This window comes from Hippopotamus amphibius, chromosome X (assembly GCF_030028045.1).
Source record: "Hippopotamus amphibius kiboko isolate mHipAmp2 chromosome X, mHipAmp2.hap2, whole genome shotgun sequence".
NCBI classification, from domain to species: domain Eukaryota; kingdom Metazoa; phylum Chordata; class Mammalia; order Artiodactyla; family Hippopotamidae; genus Hippopotamus; species Hippopotamus amphibius.
Genome location: NC_080203.1, coordinates 94,554,982 through 94,576,028, shown reverse-complemented (window position 1 = coordinate 94,576,028; position 21,047 = coordinate 94,554,982). Strand labels below are relative to the sequence as shown.

Sequence of the window (21,047 nt, the reverse complement as noted above, 5' to 3'; positions counted from 1 at the left end):
GTCACTGCAACCCTTCAAGGGTACTGGGTTTGGTGATCCAACTGGCTTGGGGTGCTGTTGTAGGGACCAAGGTCACACAGCCCCATTAACATATCAGTTTCCCTGCTGGGAAGCAGTTAAATAAAATCACCAGGGAAATCTTGTACAAATCTTCATAGGGACTTATATTTTCTTTTCTCCTGGGTGAAAACTTAGAAGTGGAATAGCTGTTAAACCCTCCAACTTTGTTTTAATGGTAGGTGCATTGTTAGATTTTAAAGAAACTACCAAACTGTTTTCCAAATTGGTTGTATCATTTTATGTTTCCATCAGCAGTGTATGGGAATTCCAGCTCTTCCACATCTATGCCAACATCTGCTATGGTCAGTCATTTTAATTTTAGCCATTTTAGTAAGTGTGTAGTGGTGTCTTTATGTTTTAAATTTGTATTCCCCTAATGACAACGGTGCTGAGCACCTTTTCATGTATTTGTCATCTGCATATCATCTGCTCAAATCTTCTGCCCATTTTTAAAAAGATTTATTTTATTATTTATTTATTTATTTTTATTTTTGGCTGCATTGGGTCTTCGTTGCTGCGCATGGGCTTTCTCTAGTTGTGGCAAGTGGGAGCTGCTCTTCGTTGTGGTGCACAAGTTTCTCACTGTGGTGGCTTTTCTTCTTGCGGAGCACGGGCTCTAGGAGCTCGGGCTTCAGTAGTTGTGGCACATGGACTCAGTAGTTGTGGGTCACAGGCTGTAGAGCGCAGGCTTAGTAGTTGTGGCACATGGCCTTGCCCATCTTTTATTGGGCTATTTTCATATTGTTGAGTTTTATGAGTCTTTTTTTTTATACTCAGATACATGTTTTTGCAAAGACTTTTCCTAGTCTGTGGCTTGTTTTTTAATGACCTTAACTAAGCTCTTTAAAGAATGGATTTTTCAGCTTTGATGAAATCTAATTTATCAATTTGTTCTTTTATAAATTGTGCTTTTGCTGTCAAAACAAAAAAATATTTGCCTAACAATATCAAAATTTTTTCTTGTGATTTCTTCTAGAAGTTTTATACTTTTAGGTTTTTCATATAGGTCTATGACCCATTTTGAGTTAATTTTTGAATATATTGCAAGGTATGGATCCAAGTACATTCTTTTGCAATGAATATCCAATTGCTCCAGCACCATTTGCTGAAAAGGCTATCCTTTCTCCACCACAATGCCTTGGTACCTTAAAAAATCAGTTGTCTATATACATGTGTGGGTTTTTGTCTGGAGTAACTACTGTGCCCTGTGGACTGGTACACTGGTGCAACCAATTTGGAAAATGGTTTGGTAGTTTCTTTAAAATCTAACAATGCACCTACCATAAAAACAAAGTTGGAGGGTTGAACAGTTATTCCACTTTTAGGTTTTCACCCAGGAGAAAAGAAAATATATGTCCCTATGAAGACTTGTACAAGGTTTGCATGGCAATTTAATTTGTAATAGTCAAAAACTGAAAACAATTTAATGTCTATCAACAGGTGAATGAATAAACAAATTGGAGTATATCCATATAACACAACATGGATAAATCTCAAAATAATTATACTGAGTGAAAGAAGCCACACAACCAGGGATACATAGAGTATGTTTCTATTTACATGAAACTTTATAAAATGCAAATTAATCTTCACTGACAGAAAGCACATCAGTGTTTGCTTAGGTGTATGCAAGTAGTAATGAGAGGGACTTCCTACATGGCGGGGTGGTTAAGAATCCGCCTGCCAATGAAGGGGACATGGGTTCAAGCTCTGCTCTGGGAAGATTCCCACATGCCGCAGAGCAACGAAGCCCGTGCGCCACAACTATTGAGCCTGTGCTCTAGAGCCCGTGAGCCACAACTATTGAGCCCATGTGCCACAACTATTGAAGCCCATGTGCCTAGAGCCTGTACTCTGCAACAGAAGCCACTACAATGAGGAGCCTGTGCACCACAATGAAGGGTAGCCCCCACTCTCATCAACTAGAGAAAGCCTGTGGGCAGCAATGAAGACCCAATCCAGCCAATAAATAAGTTAATTATTAAAGTACTTACTTTAAAAAAGTAAGAATAAGAGAGTGATGAATGAATTTACTAACTTGATTATAATGAGTATATATATAATATAAACTTATCAAATTGTATAATTTTAATATGTACAATTTATTGTATGCCAATTATACCTCAATAAAGCTGTTTTTTTTTCAAGCTCTTTATTGGAATATAATTGCGTTACACTCTTGTACCAGCTTTTGAGGTACACCAAAGTCAATCAGCTGTATTTATACATATATCCCCATAGCCCCTCCCTCCCATGACTCCCTCCCACCCTCCCTGTCCTGACCCTCAAGGCATCACCCATCATCGAGTTGATCTCCCTTTGTTATACAGCAACTTCCCACTAGCTATCTATTTTACAGTTGGTAATGTATATATGTCTATGCTGCTCTCTCACTTCGTCCCAGATTCCCCTTTGCCCCCCGCCCCCCCAACCCCGTGTCCTCCAGTCCATTCTCTGCTTCTGCATACTTATACCCTATCACTGGGTTCATCAGTACCTTTTTTTTCTTTTAGATTCCGTATATATGAGTTAGCATATAGTATTTGTTTTTCTCTTTCTGGCTTACTTCACTCTGTATGACAGATTCTAGGTCTATCCACCTCATTACATAGAGCTCCATTTCATTCCTTTTTGTGGCTGAGTAATATTCCATTGTGTATATATGCCACATCTTCTTTATCCATTCATCTGTTGATGGGCATTTAGGTTGCTTCCATGTCCTGGCTATTGTAAATAGTGCTGCAATGAACATTATGGGACATGTTTCTTTTGGGATTATGGTTTTCTTTGGGTATATGCCCAGGAGTGAGATTACTGGATCATATGGTAGTTCTATTTTTAGTTTTTTGAGGAACCTCCAAACTGTTTTTCATAGTGGCTGCATCAACTTACATTCCCACCAGCAGTGCAGGTGAGTTCCTTTTTCTCCACACCCTCTCCAGCATTTATTATTTCTAGATGTTTTGATGATGGCCATTCTGACCGGTGTGAGGTGATACCTCATTGTGGCTTTGACTTGCATTTCTCTAATGATTAGTGATGTTGAGCATCTTTTCATGTGTTTGTTAGCCATCTGTATGTCTTCTTTGGAGAAATGTCAATTTAGGTCTTCTGCCCATTTGTGAATTGAGTTATTTGCTTTTTTGGTATTAAGCTGCATGAGCTGCTTGTATACTTTGGAGATTAATCCTTTGTCCGTTGCTTCGTTGGCAAGTATTCTCTCCCATTCTGAGGGCTGTCTTCTGGTCTTGTTTATGGTTTCTTTTGCTGTGCACAAGCTTTTAAGTTTCATGAGGTCCCATTTGTTTATTCTTGATTTTATTTCCATGATTCTAGGAGGTGGGTCAAAAAGGATCTTGCTTTGATGTGTGTCATAGAGTGTTCTGCCTATGTTTTCCTCTAGGAGTTTTATAGTGTCTGGCCTTAACATTTAGGTCTTTAATCCATGTTGAGTTTCTTTTTGTGTATGGTGTTAGGAAGTGTTCTAATTTCATTCTTTCACATGTTACTGTCCAATTTTCCCAGCACCACTTATGGAAGAGGCTTTTTTCCATTGTATATTCTTGCCTCCTTTGTCAAAGATAAGGTGCCCATATGTGTTTGGGTTTAACTATGACTCCTCTATTCTGTTCCACTGATCTTCCTTTCTATTTTTGTGCCACTACCATACTGTCTTGATCACTGTGGCCTTGGAGCATAGATTGAAGTCAGGAAGCCTGATTCCTCCAACTCCCTTTTTCTTTCTCAAGATTGCTTTGGCTATTCAGGGTCTTTTGCATTTCCATACAAATTGTAAGATTTCTTGTTCTAGTTCTGTGAAAAATGCCATTGGTAATTAGATAGGGGTTGCGTTGAATCTGTAAATTGCTTTGGGTAGTACAGTCATTTTCACGATGTTGATTCTTCCAACCCAAGAACATGGTATGTCCCTCCTTCTGTTTCTATCATCTTTGATTTCTTTCATCAGTGTCTTATAGTTTTCTTCATACAGGTCTTTTGCCTCCTTAGGCAGGTTTATTCCAAGGTATTTTATTCTTTTTGTTGCAATGGTGAATGGGAGAGTTTCCTTAATTTCTCTTTCTGCTCTTCCGTTGTTAGTGTATAGGGATGCAAGAGATTTCTGCGCATTAATTTTGTATCCTGCTACTTTACTAAATTCATTGATTAGTGCTAGCAGTTTTCTGGTAGAGTCTTTAGGGTTTTCTATGTATAATATCATGTCATCCACAAAGAGTGACAATTTTACTTCTTTTCCAATTTGGCATCCTTTTATTTCATTTTCTTCTCTCATTGCTGTGCCTAAAACTTCCAAAACTATGTTGAATAATAATAGTGAGAGTGGGCACCCTTGTCTCGTTTCTGTTCTTAGAGGGAATGCTTTCAGTTTTTCACCATTTAGAATGATATTGGCTTTTGTTTGTCATATATGGCTTTTATTATGTTGAGGTAATTTCCTTCTATGCCCATTTTCTGGAGAGCTTTTATCATAAACGGATGTTGAATTTTGTCAAAAGCTTTTCCCGCATCTATTGAGATTATCATATGGTTTTTATCCTTCAAGTTGCTGATATGATGTATCACGTTGATTGATTTCCATATATTGCAGAATCCTTGCATCCCAGGGTTAAACCCCACTTGATCATAGTGTATGATCTTTTTAATGTGCTGTTGGATTCTGTTAGCTAGTATATTGTTGAGGATTTTTGCATCCATATTCATGAGTGATATTGGCCTGTAATTTTCTTTTTTTGTGACATCTTTGCCTGGTTTTGGTATCAGGGTGATGGTGGCCTCGTAGAGTGAGTTTGGGAGTGTCCCTCTTTCTGCTATATTTTGGAAGAGTTTGAGAAGGATAGATGTTAGCTCTTCTCTAAATGTTTGGTAGAATTCGCCTGTGAATCCATCTGGCCCTGGGCTTTTGTTTGTTGGGAGATTTTTAATCACAGTCTCAATTTCCATACTTGTGATTGCTCTGTTCATATTTTCTATTTCTTCTTGGTTCAGCCTTGGAATATTGTACTTTTCTAAGAATTTATCCATCTCTTCCAGGTTATCCAATTTATTGGCATATAGTTGCTTGTAGTAGTCTCTCATGATCTTTTGTATTTCTGCAGTGTCATTTGTTACTTCTCCTTTTTCATTTCTAATTCTGTTGATTTGCGTCTTCTTCCTTTTTTTCCTGATGAATCTGGCTAATGGTTTATCAATTTTGTTAATCTTCTCAAAGAACCAGCTTTTAGTTTCATTGATCTTTGCTATTGTTTCCTTCCTTTCTTTTTCATTTATTTCTGATCTGATCTTTATGATTTCTTTCCTTCTGCTCACTTTGGGGTTTCTTTGTTCTTCTTTCTCTAATTGTTTTAGGTGTAAGGTTAGGTTGTTTATTCGATATTTTTCTTGTTCCTTGAGGCAGGACTGTATTGCTATAAACTTCCCTCTTAGAACTGCTTTTGCTGCATTCCTTAGGTTTTGGGTTGTTGTGTTTTCATTGTCATTTGTTTCTAGATATTTTTTGATTTCCTCTTTGATTTCTTTAGTGATTTCTTGGTTGTTTAATAGAGTATTGTTTAGCCTCCATGTGGTTGTATTTTTTGCAGTTATTTTCCTGTAATTGATATCTAGTCTCATGGCGTTGTGGTCAGAGATGCTTGATATGATTTCAATTTTCTTGAATTTACCAAGGCTTGATTTGTGACCCAAGACATGTTCTATCCTGGAAAATGTTCCATGTGCACTTGAGAAGAAAGTGTATTCTGTCGTTTTTGAATGGAATATCCTATAAATATCAATTAAGTCGAGATGGTCTAATGTGTCATTTAAAGCTGTGTGTCCTTATTTATTTTCTGTTTGGTTGATCTGTCCATTGATGTAAGTGGGGTGTTAAAGTCTCCCACTATTATTGTGTTACTGTCGATTTCCCCTTTTATGGCTGTTAGCATTTGCCTTATGTATTGAGTTGCTCCTGTGTTGGGTGCATAGATATGTACAATTGTTATATGTTCTTCTTGGATTGATCCCTTGATTGTTTTGTAGTGTCCTTCCTTGTCTCTTGTAATAGTCTTTACTTTAAAGTCTAATGTGTCTGATATGAGTATTGCTACTCCAGCTTTCTTTTGACTTCCATTTGCATGGAATATCTTTTTCCATCCCATTGCTTTCAGTCTATATGTGTCCCTTGGTCTGAAGTGGGTTTCTTGTAGGCAGCATATAGAAGGGTCTTGTTTTTGTATCCATTCAGCCAGTCTGTGTCTTTTGGTTGGAGCATTTAATCCATTTACATTTAAAGTGATTGTTGACATGTGTGTTCCCATTACCATTTTCTTAATTGTTTTGGGTTTGTTTTTGTAGGTCTTTTCCTTCTCTTGCATTTCCTGCCTAGAGAATTTCCTTTAGTACTTGTTGTAAGGCTGGTTTGGTGGTGCTGAATTCTCTTCACTTTTGCTTGTCTGTAAAGCTTTTGATTTCTCCATTGAATCTGAATGATATTCTTGCTGGGTAGAGTATTCTTGGCTGTAGGTTTTTCTCTTTCAGGACTTTCAGTATATCCTGCCACTCCCTTCTGGCCTGCAGAGTTTCTGCAGAAAGATCAGCTGTTATCCTTATGGGTTTTCCATTATATGTTATTTGTTGCTTTTCTCTTGCTGCTTTTAATATTTTTTCTTTGTGTTTACTTTTCATTAGTTTGATTAATATGTGCCTTGGTGTATTTCTCCTTGGGTTTATTCTGTATGGGACTCTCTGCCCTTCTTGGACTTGGTTAATTATTTCCTTTCCCATATTGGGGAAGTTTTCCACTATAACCTCTTTGAATATTTTCTCAGACCCTTTCTTTTTTTCTTCTTCTTCTGGGATGCCTATGATTTGAATGTTGGTGCGCTTAATGTTGTCACCAAGATCTCTGAGACTGTCTTCCATTCTTTTTATTCTTTTTTCTTTTTCCTGCTCTGTTATTTCCCCCATTCTGTCTTCCAACTCACTTACTCGTTCTTCTGCCTCAGTCATTCTGCTGTTTATACCATCTAGAGTATTTTTAATTTCAGTTATTTTGTTGTCCATTACTGTTTGTTTGCTCTTTAGTTCTTCTGAGTCTTTATTTACTGTTTTTTGTATTTTTTGTATTTTGTTATCGAGATTTTGGAACATCTTCACTATCATTACTCTGAATTCTTTTTCAGGCAATTTTGCTATTTCCTCTTCATTTATTTGGTCTTATGGGTTTTTTATTCCTGCTCCTTTGCCTGCAAGGTGTTTCTTTTTTTTCTCATTTTGTCTAATTTATAGGATTTGATGTCTCCTTTCCTCATGCTGCCTAGTAGTAATTCCTCTTGTTTCTGCCCTCTGCCCCCTGTGGTGGGGTTTGTCCAGTGTCTTGAGTAGGCTTCCTGCTGGGGGGGGGGATCTGGTGTCTGCTTTCCAGTGTGTGGCTCTGTGTCTTTTCTCTGTGATGAGCAGGGCCGTGTCAGGTGGTGTGTTTTAGAGTATCTGTGAGGTTAATATGGCTTTAGGTAGTCTGTGTGCTTATGGGTGGTTTGTATTCCTGTCTTGTTTGTAGTTTGGTGTGAGGTGTCCAGCACTGGCAGTTGCAGACAGTTGGATGAAGCCAAGTCTTAGACTCTGATACAGGGCTCCATGAGAGTTCTCTGCAGTTAATCTTCCCTGTGTCTGAAGACTCCCTAGTAGTCTAGCATCCTGGATTCAGTGCTCCCTCCCCAGAGCCTCCTACTTGACTTCTGATGGAGTAGTCCAGACTTCAGAGGTTGCTTGTCCCAGTAATAAAGGGGTTTAAAGAAGACTGTCCAAGCCCCAGACTAATGGCAGAGTGTTGAGTCAAACAAATACTAAGTCAAGGAAACACATACATGTATAAGACACACAAATACTGAATCCAATAGAACATAAGGCACTAGAAAGACCTGACAGAAGAACCCCAGTATGCCATCAGACAATCAAAGAGAAAACCAATAGAAATTCAAAACCAAAAAACAAGAAAACAAAAAACAAAACACACACACACACACAAATACAAATCCAGGGAGATTTTGAAAGCTAGGATCAAATATAATAAAGAGCGAGAATACCACCAGACAGACTGAAGATTCTCAGAATGAAATCAGACAATTATACTTAGAACTAAGATAAAGACAAAACCTAATAATAAAAACCAAAGCAGTGTGTCATCTGGAGAATAAAGCAAGGAAACAGAGCAGACTGATAATATTACTTATAAGTATATTAAGATAAAAGATACTAAAAAAGGATAGAAGACAGGGCAACAGAAGAGTTTAGTGTGACTAGAAATATGAAAAGAAAAAGAAAGAAATAGAAATGTATAAAAGATAGAGATGAAAAGAAGGTAGGAGAGATACGGTCAGCACTACAAAAAACTTAGCTAGAGATAGAAATATATAAAAAGGCTAAAAATAAAAATAGAATGAAAATGTTATAAAACATGTAGATCCCTTAAGATAAGATTGTAATTAATAGAAAAAAAATAAACTAGAACTGACCCCAGAATGGATCAGAACAATAGAATTAATAATAATATTTCTGTTTCCTTGGAGTCTCAGCTCTAAGTGTCCTTCTACCCACCTTGTGCTTTTTGTATTACTCTGCGACCAGCAGAGCTTCCTTTATTGTTTGTCTGTAAGCGCTGGTGTGTGGGGAGAGAGAGGGTACAGTAGTGGCTCCTTCCCCTGGGAGTGAGTGAGCAGTGGTGCCCTGCCTGGGTCACAGCGGCTTGGGCAGCTCAGGCCAAGAAAGCAACTCCAACCATGGTGCCTCCTCACTGCTACAAGTCCACCAGGGCACCCTGCCTGGGTCACAGTGGCTCAGTTGGCCATGGCGGTGCCTGTTGCAGAGGGACACCGGTGGCTCAGGCGTAAACAGAATGTCTCCTGAGCTTGGCCACTCTGTGGACTTTTGGCTCTTGGCTGCAGACACTCTAGGCCAGCTCCCCCCACCCCGGGGGCCTTTGTTATCCCTGAGTGCATTAACCATGCCCAGAGGGGTCCTTCCTTTGTCTGTCGCAGGTGCTGAGAGAGAGGCTACACCCACGGCTCCTCCCCACTGCTTGTGAGTCAGCAATATCGAGCCACCACCACAGCTGCCCAGCTTTCCATGGTAGGCACTCTCCGCTGTGGATTTCTTCCCTCCTGTTCTCTCAGTCCATCTCCCCACTGCCAACAATGTTTCTCACCCTGAACCAGTTCTCCAGTTCCCACGTTCCAGCTCCCAGACCCCCTGTTCAGCTGTGAACCAATGTCTTAGTCCGGACACGCTGAGCCATGGTGCGGACCCTCCATGTTTCTCACTCTTTCCCATCCAGCACAGTTCAGCCGCTTCCCCCTCTTTGAACAGTCCCAAATGCCTCCCTTCTGACCCAGGGAAATACCCCATTGGAGAAGCAGTTTCCCCATCAGATAAGGGACATTTCCCCAAATTCAGCAATCTCCCCTCTGTTTCAAATCCCCCCACCCCAGGGTGTGGGACCCATCCCTTTCCTTTCTTCTCCTCCTCTTTCTCCTTGTTTTTTCCCTCTGTCCTACCCAGTTATTTCGGGATCTTTGCAATCCTTTCTGGTGTCTGAGGTCATTTGTTGGTGTTCAGCTGGTTCTCTGTGGGAATTATTGCGTCTTTTGGTCTATTCCTGATGCATCTGTGGAGAGGGGTGCATTCCACCTCCTTCTACTTCACCACCATCTTTCCCATTCCAGTAAAGCTGTTTTTAAAAAATGTCATATATAGCAACAATCTGCATGATCAGTCATGCCAGAAATACATGCAAGAAAGTCTAAGATATTGAGATATGAAACTGGCAGATATATTTTTCTGATCTCATACTCGGCAGCAATGATTTATCTTTAACACTTACTCTCAGATTCTGAGTTCCCCCACTTCTCTCAAGTGATATAGCTGTGATTTGTGCAACATTGCATCTTTCTGTTATACTTCAATATAAAGTTTACTCTTTTAAAAAAAGAAGTGGAAATATACTATAGAGCAAAAGAATCTGCAGCTCAATGAACAATATCCTAGACAATCACGGGAAACTCCTACAGCCACATAATGTTGGCCTTTTCATTCATCCATCCTAGAGTCAGAAGGGCTACAGCATCCTGGGTCCTGGGGCAGGCCTTGCCCTCACACAGGGGTCTGTCACCACCACCAGTGCAGAGAGTCTCCCATATTTGGTGGAAAAGTGCTGAGCACAGAGACCTCCACTATCTCGGTTTATCACACCATAGTCTGTAGTCCTGACAGTTGGCAAGTCCCTCCACACAATTAGTCACAGGCTTCCCTGCTTGTAGATGTATTCATCATTTGCATGTGCTCTCTGCAGGTGCTTGGGTTTGCAATCTGCTTGTGTGGTGGAGACTAGCATTGTGGTGAAGGATTAGCCAGACATGGTCTTCATTCCTTCCTCTACTATTTGTTGACTGTCTGACCTTAAGCAAATTCTGGCCTCGTGAATCTACATCTGTGACATCTATATCACATGCATTTAGTTCCTTGTGAAGTTTAGTTCCTGGGAGCGTTTGGGTTCCTTGTCGACCCAAAACAGAGTAAGCACAGAATAAATGCATGCTATTATTATCCACCATGTTTATCAATTAATAATAACAACAGCTAATATTTATTAATTACTCACAATGTGCCTAGCCCTATGCTAAGTGTGTTACAAGCACAAGTTACAACAGCCCTGTGACAAGGTGCAGTTATTACCTCATTTCACAGAGGAGGAAATGGAAGGTCAGGGAGGTTGAGTGACTTGCCCAAGGTCACCTAGTCATCAGGTGTTGGGACAGGGAAGTGAACTCAGGTCTGTCTGCCTACAGAGCCCACATCCCTCCCACCAGGCTGCACTGCCTTCCATCCCATTTGGCCTCAGAGAGCTCCAGTCTCTCCTTTCCAAACCCAGGCACCCCAGAAATTCAGAACAAGGTATCTGACTTACTCTTTGCAGTAGGCAGAATAATGGCCCCCAAAGATATTAGGCTATAATCCCTGGACACTGTAAATATTACCTTATTTGGAAAATGATTCTTTGCAAATATGATTAAATTAAGGCTGTTGAGATGTGGAGATTATCCTGGATTATCTGGGTGGGTCCTAAATGCAACCACATGTATCCTCATAAGAGATGCAGGCCAAGCTGTTGCCAAGAGTTCAGGAGAGAGAGGAGCTATAGGAGTGGGAAGGAGAAGCAGAGAGAAGCAGCCAAGAATTGGAGCTAGACAAGGGGCTGGAGCCAGAGTTGGAGTTGAAGCTGCTTTTGCTAAAGCAGCAGCAACTAAAGAAGTTGAAAAGATGCTGGTTATCTTAGGACTACTCACCTCCTTCCTTTCTTTCCTGTACATGATAGCTCTGTCCTTTAGGAAGTTCTTTTTTTTTTTAGATAAATGTATTTGTTTATTGGCTGTGTTGGGTCTTCGTTGCTGCACGTGGGCTTTCTCTAGTTGCAGTGAGTGGGGGCTACTCTTCATTGTGGTGAGCAGGCTCCTCATTGCGGTGGCTTCTCTTGTTGTGGAGCACAGGCTCTAGGCACATGGGCTTCAGTAGTTGCAGCACACGGGCTCAATAGCTGTGACTCACGGGCTCTAGAGTGCAGGCTCAATAGTTGTGGTACATGGACTTAGTTGCTCTGTGGCATGTGGGATCTTCCTGGAACAGGGCTCGAATCTGTGTCCCCTGCATTGGCAGGAGGATTCTTAACCACTTCCCCACCAGGAAGTTCTTTGCTGGTGGGATTTGGAGAATAAATGTGCAGCTTCCCAGGAAGATAGTGGTGATCACCGGAGCCAATGTGGGCATCAGTAAGGAGACAGCCAGAGAGCTCGCTAGAAGAAGAGTATGCATTGTCTGCTGAGATGTATTGAAGTGGGAATCTGCTGCTAGTGAAATCTGAGCTAATACAAAGAACTCCCAGGTGCTTGTGTGGAAACTGGACCTATCCAATACCGAATCCATCTGAGCTTTTGCTGAAAGCTTTCTGGCAGTGGAAAAGCAGTTCTGTATTCTGATCAACAATACAGGAATGATGATGTGTCTATATTCCAAGACAGCTGACAGCTTTGAAACCCACCTGGGAATCAACTGCCTGGGCCACTTCCTTCTCACTTGCTCGCTCCTGAAGTAGCTGAAGGAGTCTTGCTCCTGCACAGGTGGTGAACCTGTCATTGGTGGCTCACCATGCTGGCAAGATTTGCTTCCACAACTTTCAGAATAAGAAGCACTACAGCTGGAGTTTTGCATATTGCCACAGCAAACTGGCCAATATACTTTTTCCTTGAGAGCTGGCCAAGAGGTTCCCAGGGATGGGGGCCGCCCTATATGCAGTGCACCCAGGCATGGTCCACTCTGAGCTTGTCCAGCACTCATTCCTGCTGTGGCTGCTCTGGAAGCTCTTCTCCCCCTTTGTCAAATTGGTGTGGGAGAAGGGGTTGCAGACCAGACTGCACTGTGCCATGACTGAGGGCCTGGAGCCCCTGTGTGCCAAGTATTTCAATGACCACAAGAGGACCCAGGTATCTGCAAGGGCATGAAGTAACAAAATAGCTGAGTGCCTGTGGAATGTCAGCTGTGAGCTTCTAGGAATCCAGTGGGAGTAGAGCTGGTGGAAGAGCCACAGCCTTATAGGGCCCAGTTGATGCCATAATGAAAGGGGACCAAGGAGAAGGACCATCCTGAAGGATTGTCCTTCTGGTTGGCTATTGTTGCAAACCCTGCCCTACTCTGATTCTCCTGACCCTGTGGAAACCTTGGCATACCCAACGCTTTTGTGAAGCTGGCTCATAGCATGAGATGCTCACAGCTGTAGAGGATTCTTCTCCAAGAATTTCATGAGTAGAGTGCCCTCTTGGGGCAGGAGGACTGGGCAAATCTCAGGTGGGCATGGGGAAAACAGAAGAGCCTGGGAAATTGGGGGCAATTTCTTCACCAGTACCATAAATACCAGCCAACACTTTCAGCTGAAGCAAGGGGGAATCAGGATTACATAACTCCAGGGACTGTAAGACTCAAACTTTTGACTGATCTCTTTTCTCTTTGGAATACTAGTCACAACTCTGGAGTCTGGACAACTCAGGAAAATCTTGACTAATCTTGGCCAACTTTAGTTCCTTCCTCTGAGCATCCTGAAGCCACTGTATGAAACTGGACCTTCCCATTTTCTATTTCCAGTTCTTTTATAAGATTAAAAAAAATTTCCAGGTTTATTGAGATATAATTTACATATAACATTGTGTAAGTTAGGACCTCCATTTTCAATCAGGCAGATGGTTTATTTTTCTAAAGAGTTCCATTTACCTCAATTTTTAGAGGAAATAAAAACTGCACAATAAAGAAAGGAAGGAAGGAAGAAAAAGAAAAGAACTAAGGGAGGGAGGGGGATGGAGGAAGGATGGAAGGAAGGAAGGAAGGGGGAGATTTGAATAGATACACAGAGGAGAAGGCAATCAAAGATGGAACAGAGAGAATCTGAGGATGCTGGCCTTCAAGATTGGAGCAATGCCACCTGAAGCCAAGGAATGATGACAGCAATCAGAAGCTGAAAGAAGCAAAGAATGGATTCTACCTAGAGCCTGTAGATAGCGCATAGCCCTTCTAACACCCTTGATTTAGGCCAGTGATACTGATTCCATAGTTATGGCCTCCAGAACTGTGAGAAAATAAATTTCTATTGTTTTATGTCACCAAGTTTGTGGTAATTTGTTACAGCAGCCACAAGAAACAAATACCTGATTCTGGTACCTAAGAGTGGAATGCTGCTGTAACAAATACCTAAAAATATGAAAGTGACTTTGGAATTGGATAATGGGTAGAAGCTAGAAGACTGCTGAGAAGCTTGATAGAAATGTTCTAGATTGAATTGAAAAGACTGTCAATAGAAGTAAAAACATTGAAGATGATTCTGGTGAGATCTCAGAAGGAAGTGACGAGCATGGAAGGGAAAATCAACATCAACTTAGAGAATATATACAGTGTCATAAGCAAAATGGTAGAAATATGAACATTAAAGGTGCTGTTGATAAGGGCTCAGAAGCAAGTAAGGAACATGTTATTGGAAACTTAAAGACAATATTTGTTACACACTGGCAGAAAACAGCAAATTGTGTCCTACAGTTGTGTGGAAAGCAGAGCTTGTAAGTGATGAACTTGGATATTTAGCTGAGGAGATTTCCAAGCAAAGTGTCGGAGGTGTGGTCTGATTTATTCCTGCTGCACATAGTAAAATGTCAGGGGAATGAGGTAAATTGAGGGAAAAATGGCTAAGCAAAAGGGATCTAGACATGATAATTTGGGGAATTCTCAGTCTATCAAGATTGCAAAAGACATTAAATTAAGAGACTTACTTTCAGTAAGGTGTGCTCTGGAGAGAAAGTCAAGAGTGTGACCGTGTTTGCTAGTACTAAAGACATTAGACCTATGACTCATGAATCTCTTGAACCATCTCAACCATACCCAGGAATAGAGATAGGATAATCTAGGAAAGTTATGTGGAGCACCACCTGGTCTAATATTGTGAATCTCTGGACATACTGGGAGACCCACACAGTTTTTGATGTTATACCTTCAGAAACATGGACAGATTGAACTGAATGAAACAGAGGCAAGACAAAATGGAGGAAAGACTGCCAGACTCCCAAAATGCTGCAGGCATGAAAAAGGCTGATAAAACTACTCAATTACAGACATATGCCACACTTCAAGAGAAAGGAAGGGGCTTCCCTGGTGGTGCAGTGGTTAAGAATCCACCTGCCAATCCAGGGGACACAGGTTCGATCCCTGGTCCAGGAAAATCCCACATGCCACAGAGCAACTAAGTCCATGTGCCACAACTACTGAGCCCACATGCCACAACTACTGAAGCCTGTGCACCTAGAGCCCATGCTCTGCAACAAGAGAAGCCGCTGCAACCAAAAGCCTACATACTGCAATGAAGAGTAGCTCCCCAGCTCACCACAACTAGAGAAAACCTGTGTGCAGCAATGAAGACCCAATGCAGCCAATAAATTAATTAATTAATTAATTTTTAAAAAGACAAGGGGAAGGAAGAATGGCTCTGAGGGCAGAGCTGTAGACCTATAGGACAGAACCTCAAGCCACAGAGGATTATTCCCAGACCTTGAAACCCAATGGAATTTTCCCTGCTAGATTTCAAAATTGCTTAGGGCCAATGACTCCTTCCTTTCTTCCATTTTCTCCTATTTGAAATGATAATGTCAGACTTCCCTGGTGGTGCAGTGGTTAAGAATCTGCTTGCTAATGCAGGGGACATGGGTTCGAGCCCTTGCCCAGGAAGATCCCACCTGCCACGGGGCAACTAAGCCCGTGTGCCACAACTACCGAGCCTGCGCTCCAGAGCCCGCAAGCCACAACAACTGGAGCCTGTGCACCTAGAGCCTGTGCTCTGTCATAAGAGAAACCACTGCAGTGAGAAGCCCCCTCACCACACCGAAGAGTAGCCCCGCTCCCCACACCTAGAGAAGACCCGCGCTCAGCAATGAAGACCCAAATGCAGCAAAAATAATAATTAATTAATTAATTAAATGTGTTTTTTTAAATGATAATGTCTATAGCTACTATCCTATGCCTGTCCCACCACTGTATTTTAGGAACAGTTAATTTGTTTTCTAGTGTCCAAGTCCGAAGAGGAATTTTGCTCCAGGATGGATCATACCCAGAATTCCATCCATACCTATTTTAGATGATGAGATTTGGTACTTTTGAGCTGATGATATTTAGATGAGATTTTAGACTTGAGTTGATACTGTAATGGATTGAGAATTGGGGGATTTGGGGTGGAGTGCATATATTTTGCATGTGGGATGGATGTGAATCTTTGGGGACCAGAGGGAAGACTGAATAACAGCCCCCCAGAAGATAGCCACATCCTAATTCCTGGAACTTATGAGTATTACCTTTCAACAACAACAGAAAAGACTTTGCAGATGTGATTACTTTAAAGATCTTGAGAGAGGGAGATTATCCTGGATTATCTGGATGGGCCCTGAATGTATCATAAGTGTCCTTATAAGAGGAAAGCAGAGGGAGATTTGATGCAGACAGAAGAGAAGAAGGCAATATAACCATGGAGGCAGAGATGAGAATGCTGCAGCCACAAGCCAAGGAATGCTTGCAGCCACCAGAAGCTGAAAGAGGTAAGGAGAAGATTCTCTACTAGAGCCTCTGGAAGGAGTGCGGCCTTGTGACACCTTGATTTCAGCCCAGAGAAACTAATTTCTGACTTCTGGCCTCCAGGACTGTGAGAAATAAAGATCAGAATATTTCACTGAAACACTCAAAAACATACATACATACATACATTTCTATTGTTTAATGCCACAAAGTTTCTAATAATTTGTTACAGCAGCCACATAAAATTATGTGTGATTATAAGTAAATTATGTTAAAGATCACTTGTAGTTTTAAGATTCATTCACTCACTTGTTCATTCAACCAATCAACAAATATTTGAGACAACATAGAAGAGTAAGTAAAAGCACAGACTTTGGACTCAATTCAACTTGGGGGTGAACTCCAGTTCTGCTACCTACTGATTCTGTGACCTTGACCAGGTTGCTTAACTCTCTGCACCTCAGTCTCAGCATCTGCACGAAGGGGATGATAACAGTATTTAACTCAAAGGGCAGTTGTGAAAATTAAATGGGATGACGCACATAAATGGCTTCGTGCTTGGTGCATGGGTCATTGCCCTGTCCTCCCTGTCCTAAGAAGGAGTAGGAACTTAGATCAGGGCTGTGATGGAAAGCCCAGGGGGTACTGAGGACCTATTGGAGGCACTAATGGAGACCTAATTGGGGTGGGTGTTGGAAAAGCTTCCTAGAAAAAAGTGATATCTGAGCCCTCTGAGGGACACAGCAAGCCTCAGTTACATGGGTATTCTTTTCAATACTATTACCGTAAATATTAATATTAAGTGGTAAAGCATGTTTCTGGTTATCAGGTCTTCAAAAAGCACATCTCGAAAAACCTCATATCAAAAACAGGTTTTTTTTTTAAGTTTAAAATTCTTAAGTTAGAGAGGTCCTAGGAAGCCCTAGGAAAGACCCCATATCTGAGGAAGTTGGAGACTAACGGGAAGGATTTGAGATGGTGGCCTACCTCGGACATATCATTTATTAAAACTAAGCAACAAGCACACAGCAGAGGGCAGAAAGATGTAAGCTGAATGGAAAAGTAACATCTGAGCATGAGTGCTGATGGGCCTACGGAACCTCAAGTGGCCAATTCTGGCGGGAGGCAATCTTACTTCAAGCGAGAAATGAAGTTTCCGCCATTTTTGGAAAGGCGCTTCTGTCCCTGGAGCCTGCGCTGGTAAATTCCACGCCTGCCTCGCTTGCCCCGCCTACTTTCCTGATATCTGATTGGCCAGATCAAGTTCGTTAACTGTTCTGATTGGTGATTATCCCTGGGCAGTTGAATCGTGGGATTTCATCTCGCCGAGGAGCCCACTTCGCCACCGCTTCGGCTCTGAGGTAGGTTCTCTCTGAGGGGCACGGCGTGGGGGGCGGGGGGGGCCTGCAAGTAGAAAAACCGGGAGCTCCTGCTGATAATTCAAGCCGTTGAGTATTTTCTGTAGTTCCCTACATCCTCAAGATTGTTAGGACGGAGAGACGACTTAAAGCCTTTTGGGGTGATCCCCGTCAGGCAGACATAGAACTATCCTCAGCCTGTGAGACTCCCTAATCGCTCTTCCTGGGGGAAACAAAACTGCCCTCCGCCCCAGAAACCCCCAAATCAGCCAAACACTCCTAGATTTCCTCAACCAGAGATAATAGCCTTTGCCTAAGGGACTCTTTTATTGCCTCCTCTGGGATAAAGAAGCAGTGTTCTTAGCCTCAGACCATCCCCTTCCTGAGAGACTCACAATGCCATCAGTTTGAGCGGAGCTGGGGGTGGGGGGGGGCCGGCGGGGGCCAGATTGCTTCATTGAAACTTCCCACATTCTCAGCCTGAGTGATGGATGGTCCTATACTCTCAGAGAGTCCAGCTCTCTTCACTCTAATAATTTTCAAATAACAGAATAATAGCCTTTTTTAAATCAAGGTATAGTTGGTTTACAATATTATATTAATTTCAGGCATATAACTTAGTGATTCAATATTTTAATAGATTATACTCCATTTAAAGTTGTTACAAAATATTGATTATATTCCCTGTGCTGTACAATATATCCTCATTGCTTATTTTGTACATAGCAGTTTGTATCTCTTAATCTCCTACCCCTATCTTTCCCCTTCCCTCTTCCCTCTCCTCGCTGGTAACCACTAGTTTGTTCCTTATATGTGTGAGTCTGTTTCTTTTTTGTTATATTTTTATTTCTTCAGATTCTGCATATAAGTGATAACATATAGCATTTGTCTTCTTCTATCTGACTTATTTCACTTAGTACACTCCAGGTCCATCCATGTTGTTGCAAGTGACAAAGTTTTATTCTTTTTTATGGCTGAGTAGTATTCCATTGTATATATATACCACAACTTTATCCATTATCTGTTGATGGACACTTAGATTGCTTTCTATATCTTGGCTAGTGTAAATAATGTTGCTTTGCATATTGGGGTGCACATATCTTTTCAAATTAATGTTTTGGGGGGTTTTTGATATATACCCAGGAGTGGAATTGCTGGGTCATATTGTGCAAGGGTACCCTTTTCTCCACATGCTCCCCAATATTTGTTGTTTGTGGTCTTTTTGATGATAGCCATTCTGGCAGGTGTGAGGCGATATCTCATTGTGGTTTTGATTTGTATTTCTCTGATGATTAGTGATATTGAATATCTTTTCGTGGGCTTGTTGGCCATCTGTATGTCTTCTTCAGAAAAATGTCTATTCAGGTCTTCTGCCCATTTTTAAATAGGTTCTTTGGGGCTTTTTTTAATATGCTGAGTTGTATAAGCTGTTTATATAATTTGGATATTAACCCTTTGTTGGTCATATCATTTGCAAATATTTTCTCTCTTTCAATAGGTTGTCTTTTTGTTTTATCAATGGTTTCCTTTGCTCCGCAAAAGCTTTTAAGGTTTTTTTTTAAGTTTATTTATTTATTTTATTGGCTGTGTTGGGTCTTTTTTTCTTTTTTGCTACACACGGGCTTTCTCTAGTTGCGTTGAGCGGGGGCCACTCTTCATTGTGATGTGCGGGCTCGCCATTGCCGTGGCCTCTCTCATTGTGGAGCACGGGCTCCAGGTGCATGGGCCTCAGCAGTTGCAGCACATGGGCTCAACAGCTGTGGCTCATGGGCTCCAAAGCGCAGGCTCAATAGCTATGGCGCATGGGCCCAGTTGCTCTGCAGCATGTGGGATCTTCCTGGAGCAGGGATCGAACCCGTGTCCCTTGCATTGGCAGGTGGATTCTTATTGGGTTTTTTGTTTGTTTGTTTGTTTGTTTGTTTTTGTTTTTTTGGCACATGGGCTTAGTTGCTCCGTGGCACGTGGGATCTTCCTGGAGCTGGGATCGAACCCGTGACCTCTGCATTGGTAGGCAGATTCTTAACCACTGCACCACCTAGGAAGCCCAAAAGCTTTTAAGTTTAAGCAGGCCCCCCCCGCTTTTTTTTTTTGGCTGCATTGGGTCTTTGTTGCTGTGCATGGGCCCTAGTTGTAGAGAGCAGGGGCTACTCTTTGTTGGGGTACTTGGGCTTCTCAGTGCAGTGGCTTCTCTTGTTGTGGAGCATGGGCTCTAGGTGGGTGGACTTCAGTAGTTGCAGCATGCAGGCTCAGTAGTTGTGGCCCACAGGCTTAGTTGCTCCGTGGCATGTGGGATCTTCCCAAACCAAGGATCAAACCCATGTCCTAGCTATTGTAAATAGTGCTGCAGTGAACATTGGGGTGCATGTATCTTTTCAAATTATGGTTTTCTCCAGGTATATGCCCAGGAGTGGGATTGCTGGATCATATGGTGACTCTATTTTTAGTTTTTTAAGGAACCTCCATACTGTTCTCCATAGTGGCTATACTAATTTATATTCCCACCAACAGAGTATAGAAAGGTTCCCTTTTCTCCACACCCTCTCCAGCATTTGTTGTTTGTAGATTTTTTGATGATGGCCATTCTGACCTGTGTGAGGTGAAGCCTCATAGTAGTTTTGATTTGCATTTCTCTAATAATTAGTGATATTGAGCATCTTTTCATGTGATTTTTGGCCATCTGTATGTCTTCTTTGGAGAAATGTCTAGCTTTTCACTATTGAGTATGATATTAGCTATGGGCTTATTATATATGGCCTTTATTATGTTAAGGTATGTTCCCTCTATACCCACTTTGTAGACAGTTTTTATAATAATTGGATGTTGAATTTTGTTAAAAGCTTTTTCTGCATCTATTGAGATGATATTATGATTTTTATTTTCAGTTTGTTAATGTGGTATATCACATGGAATAGTTTGAGAAGGATAGATGTTAACTCTTCTCTAAATGTTTGGTAGAATTCATGTGTGAAGGCATCTGGCCCTGGACTTTTGTATGTTGGGAGTTTTTAATTACTGATTCAATTTCATTACTGGTATTTGGTCTGTTCATATTTTCTGTTTCTTCCTGGTTCCATCTTGGGAGATTGTGCATTTCTAAGAATTGGTCTATTTCTTCTAGGTTGTCCATTTTATTGATGTATAGTTTTTTGTAGTAATGTCTTATGATCCTTTGTATTTCTGTGGTGTTGGTTATAACTCCTCCTTTTTCATTTCTGATTTTATTGCTTTGGGCTTAGTAATAGTCTTTAAATTCACTCATATTAGTGATCTTCATTTCTTTTCAACAGAACAAAACCCCCACATCCCTCCGCCTGAAAACTGAAACCCTTCAGTCAGAGACACCATATGATCTCTGGGACTTACCTCCCTCCCTTTGCCTCAAAACATGCCCCCTCAATAAAACTATACACTCACTTCACTGCTTCCCCAACATGGGTCTTCATATCTTTCCTTCAGGATGAGCCAAACTCCAGGAAAACTATTAACAACAGT

The 21,047-nt window shown here is 41.4% G+C and overlaps 1 pseudogene; it reads left to right on the top strand.

Moving 5' to 3' along the window:
• Positions 1 to 11,367: 11,367 nt before the first annotated feature.
• Positions 11,368 to 12,668, top strand: LOC130842081 (retinol dehydrogenase 12-like; annotated as a pseudogene).
• Positions 12,669 to 21,047: the final 8,379 nt, after the last annotated feature.